This window comes from Protobothrops mucrosquamatus, unplaced genomic scaffold, assembly GCF_001527695.2.
Source record: "Protobothrops mucrosquamatus isolate PMUCROS unplaced genomic scaffold, P.Mucros_1.0 scaffold53, whole genome shotgun sequence".
Classification (NCBI taxonomy): domain Eukaryota; kingdom Metazoa; phylum Chordata; class Lepidosauria; order Squamata; family Viperidae; genus Protobothrops; species Protobothrops mucrosquamatus.
Genome location: NW_015386434.1, coordinates 720179 through 725220, shown reverse-complemented (window position 1 = coordinate 725220; position 5042 = coordinate 720179). Strand labels below are relative to the sequence as shown.

At 42.7% G+C, this 5042-nt stretch overlaps 1 protein-coding gene across 1 annotated transcript in view; it reads left to right on the top strand.

Moving 5' to 3' along the window:
• The window catches only part of CHSY1 (chondroitin sulfate synthase 1), a 53523-nt gene that overhangs the window by 750 nt on the left and 47731 nt on the right, over positions 1–5042 (top strand). The window lies entirely within an intron of this gene.

The following is a 5042-nucleotide window of genomic DNA, read 5'->3' as shown; positions in this document are numbered from 1 at the left end:
TCTCTCTTCCTCTCTCTTTCTCTCTCTCTCTCTCCTCTCTCCTCTCTCTCTCTATCTATCTCTATCTATCTATTTCTATCTCTATCTATTTCTATCTCTATCTCTGTCTCCTCTATCTCTCTATCTCCCTCTCTCTTCCTCTCTCTTTCTTTGTCTCCCTCTTTCTCTCTCTCTCTCTCTTTCACTCTCTCTGTCTCTGTCTCTCTCACACACGCACTCACACGTGCACACAATATTTTTGTGAGCAAGCAAAGGAAACTTTGAATTGGATGCTAGATCATTTCAAGAGCTGAATAACTTATGAATGGAAATCTGATATTATCCACATTATACAGCCATGTGTGAAGCATGGAGGGAGATCTGTAAGGGGGGAATCTGTTTGCCAGTGACTCCTCTTGATCCATTTATTGCCTCGAGCACTAAGAACCACCGAGCTCAGAAACAAAAGTGAAGAACAAAAGTTACCTAAGTTGTAACGTGCATTTTCATACCTGGTTGTTTTCCTACGTTTCACTAAAACGTGGCTTTTTAACCTTGACTTATCGATTCGTCCCATCCAGCCGAGCCATACATTCTGGTTTAAATGCCAGAATAACTCGTTGAACACAGCACATGAAGTCATGAAACGTAGTTTCCCAAATGCAGCGGCTGGCCTTAAGGACTGTGTTATCTACCATGCTTTTGGCTCCGTCTGTTGGGTGACCCTAACTTTTATGTATAATAGAAGTCTGAATTTCCCAGAAGTACAAGTTCTGTCCTCTTCAGCCAACTTCTCCTTGATAAATGAGGTTTTTTCTCTCTCTTTGTTACGATAAAAAAGCCATGATTATAAGACAGGGTGTTCTGTATTAGTCAGCACTGTTTCTTTAATTCTTGGTATCTCATGAATGACCTTCATATGGCATCCACGCAGAGAGAAGAGAGTGAACTCTACATTTAGTACATATAGGGGGTAGATGCCTGGAGAAACAAGACATCGGCTTCAATTAGGATGCTCAGTGCTTATCTGCTTCCAGATTGTCAGTCTCCTAGGGATCGAATATCTCTGCTATTTGGATCCAAGGGTATCACGATTGAGGATTACAAACCAACATGAGTTTTGGTGAGCCTACCGCAGACAAATCGAAAAGACCGTCATATTATTGGTTGAGTGCTCTAGAAAGGTTGATTGCAGCTGGGTTGTGCATGCCAACAATCATCCTAATCCCAATCCAAAACACATATCCCAAATCAGTTACCAGGGACATTATGATCCCATCAAAACTGTTCCCAAAGCAAGTAAAAGAAGTCCCCTCTAATCTTTCTGAGAGATAGGGAGAAACAACTGTCACTCAACAACGTCTCTGAAATTGGAGGCATTCAGAGATGCCCAATAAACCAGCGCCCCCACAATCTTTAGAGCACTGGGGACCGGTTTCATGGAGAGAGGTTTTTCAATGGACCGGAGGGGGTGTGGTTTCATGTGCTGCCTGCATCCCGCTGATGGGGCTTTGCTTGTTTGCGTGGACCGGTTCCTGGCATGCCATGGACCAGTGCCGGTCCATGGACCAGGGGTTGGGGACTCCTGCAATAAACCCTTAAATCCTTCTATTGAATGTTCCTCTTTCCTTTTCTCCCGCCCTGCCCCCTGGCATCTCTTTTCTCCCCTCTCTAGGTTCCCAAGAACCACCATTCTGCAAACAGGTGTCAAACAGTGCCTTGAGAGAGAGGTTACAACAATGTTTTTTTCAAACTTGGCAATTTTAAGATGGGTGGATTTCAGCTCCTGGGATTCCCTAGCCAGCAAGGTTTCTCAGAATACTGGACAAGGAAATACCTTGTAGACTGTGGAAGCAGAGAAGACGGCGGGACGGTTAAGGGAGGAAAGACTTGTTACAGAACTAATTCATAACTCCAGGAAAGAAGAAGGTGTGAAAAAGAGAAACATATTTAATTCCCTCTTAAATCTGCTAGGTATAAGTCAGGAGTCTCCAAATCTGGCAAGACTTGCGAACTTCAACTCCCAGAATTCCTCATGGTGGCTAAGAAATTCTGGGAATTGAAGTCCACAAGTCTTAAAAGTTTGGAGGCCCCAGTAGAGGATGATCTGGAGAACTGTTTTGGCAGGCTTTCAAGATTCTGTTACATTTCCTTTCTACTGGTGACGATCTTTCCATAAATCCAACTGCTTGTTTCCTGAATTTGCCAGCCTCTCAAGACTTGACAAGCAGACATATAGGTTTTTTTTTTAAAAAAATTGAAACTGAGCTTAAGCATTTATGATACACAGATCCACTTAGGTTTTTTTTTTTTAAGTTAACAGCCTGATTTAAGGGGGTAGTGGAAATCTTACTGTCAAGTGAGAGAAAACTACTCAGCAGTGTGTTGCAAATAAGGCATGGATAATGATGAGCTGGCTTGGAATTATTTTCAATTGACGCTCTTGAGTGTATTCTTATTACCAACTCCTTGGTTAATAAGAAATTATGAGTCATTTCTTTTTCTTCGCACTCTTGTGCTTTAAATCACCCAAGGGGTTGGTTTCTTCCTCTTTTTTTTTCTTGCTCGGTATCTTAGCAGCCTCTGCTTTTACAAGAATAGGTTTGTTTTTTTTAAAAGGTTCAATAGGTATTTTTGGAACTGGAAACAATGGGCTGGTGCATGAAGCCTCTTAAAATAAACTGTGTGGTTTACAAAGGTTTTCTGCAGCAAAGGTTTTCAATTTTGTGCAACCTTTTTTTTTTTCTGCACGAAAAGTGAAACCTTATGGCTGAGATGGAAACTCACTTAACAAAGGTCTCACTTAGCAACGGAGATTTTGGCTCAATTGTGGTCGTAAGTCAAGGGACAAGGTAGAGATGGGGGGGGGGGTAAAATGTTTCTAAAATCTATTGCTGTTTGCTTCCTGCAAAGGTACCTTGATTGGATGTATCTTGAATTCGATGGAATTGAGTGTCCCAATATTTCAGGTAGTAGCCCTTGACTTACAATCATTTGTTTAGTGACTGTTCAAAGTTGCAATGGCCTTGAAAAAAGTGATTGCTGGAACTTGTCCTTACAACCGTCATGGCATAGCCATGGTCATGGGATCAGAATTGGGGGGCTTGACCATTGGCATGTATTTACGACATTTTCACTGTCCTGGGTTCATGTGATCACCATTTGTAATCTTTCCAGCTGGCTTCCAACCAGGAAAGTCAATGGAGCAAGCCAGATTCACTTTGGAATGGAATGGAATGGAATGGAATGGAATGGAATAGAATAGAATAGAATAGAATAGAATAGAATAGAATAGAATAGAATAGAATAGAATAGAGCTGGAAGGGACCTTGGAGGTCTTCTAGTCCAGCCCCCTGCTCAAGCAGGAGAACCTATATACCATCTCAGACAAGTGACTGTCTAGTCTCTTCTTAAAAACCTCCAGTGATGGAGCGCCCACTATTTCTGGTGGCCAGCTGTTCCACTGGTTGATTGTCCTCACTGTTAGGAAGTTTCTCCTTAATTCCAGGTTGCTTCTCTCTTTGATCGGCTTCCAACCATTGTTTCTTGTCCTTCCCTCTGGTGCTTTGGAGAATAACGTGGCCCCCTCTTCTTTGGGGCAACCCCTCAGATACTGGAACACTGCTATCATCTCTCCCCTGTTTCTTCTTTTCTTTAGACTGGCCAAACCCAAGTCCTGCAGCCGTGCTTCGTATGTTTTAGTCTCCAGGCCTTGGATCATCTTAGTTGCTCTTATTGTTATTAACAACTGCATTAATGTTATTAACACTGCAAGTGATCCACTTAACCACCATGGTGACTAGGATTGGAAAATTGTGTGGGGCTCACCTTAACAACTGCCTTGCTTAACCACAGAAATTCTGGATTCAGTTGTGGTCGTAAGCCAAGGATTGTCTGTAGCAGTTTCTGGTTGTCATTGTGCTATTGCATACATGTTCCTCGGGTGACGTGTGCCAGTTTCTGCCCCTGAATTTTGAACAGACTGGGAGTTAGTTGGCTCTCCTGCCAGCAATGCAGCCTCCTTTTTTCTACATCCTGCATTTCTGTGAGCTCATTTCCTGCAGTGGTTTTGCCGATGGGGGTTCTTGACGATTGCCATGTCATGCAATTTGGTGGCTGCTAGATCTGCTTGAAGTGTCAGCTTATTGAGTCTGGAGAGAGTCCTGCCAGCCAGCATTACTTGCTATTTTTTTTTGTACGTTGCTCTTGTTTTAATGAGCCCAGTTAATTGAGTGGTGCTGTATTGTTCCCAAGCCGCTGACTTTAGGCGGCCTGGGTTGATATTCATGGCGTGAATAAAATGAATATGTAACGATTATCTTTAAGAATCTATTTTTAATACTGGGACAGTTCTCCGGTTTGAAGCTGATATATCTAGGACAGTGTTTTTCAACCTTGGCAGCTTGAAGGTATATGAATTTTAACTTTCAGAATTTCCCGGCCTGCATGATCTAGAACAGGGTTCCCCAACCCCTGGGATGTGGACTGGTACCGGGTCGCGGCATGGCAGCAACCAGGCCGCACAAACAAGCAAAGCCCCATCCGTGGGATGCAGGCAGCACACAAAACCACGCCCCCTCCGGTCCGCGGAAAAACCTCTCTCCACGGAACCGGTCCCTGGTGCCCAAAAGGTTGGGGACCTCTGATCTAGAACAAGAATTCCCCACTACTCAAATTCAGTGGGATTGGCTGAGCTGGCACAGAATGAGGAACTCAAACACGTTTGCAATTGGTCAGATGAGAAAAGGCTGTCTTAACTTACGTCTATGGAAATATAAGTTTCCAAAACCTGGAAGCGTGGACGTGTTCCAGTTTTTGGTTCTGCAGAACTGCTGGCTAAGTCAAAATGATTTGGCAGAGCTTCTTATTTATTTATTTATTTATTTATTTATATTTAAACTTCTATGCCGCCCTTCTCCCCAGAGGGACTCAGGGCGGCTCACAGCATGTTAAAAAACAACACAAAAAAACATTTCCCCTATAAAACCAATTAAAAGCAAATATATTAATAGCTGTGTCATATTTAAAATCTTTGAAAATTTTTAAAAATTATTCCCTATTTA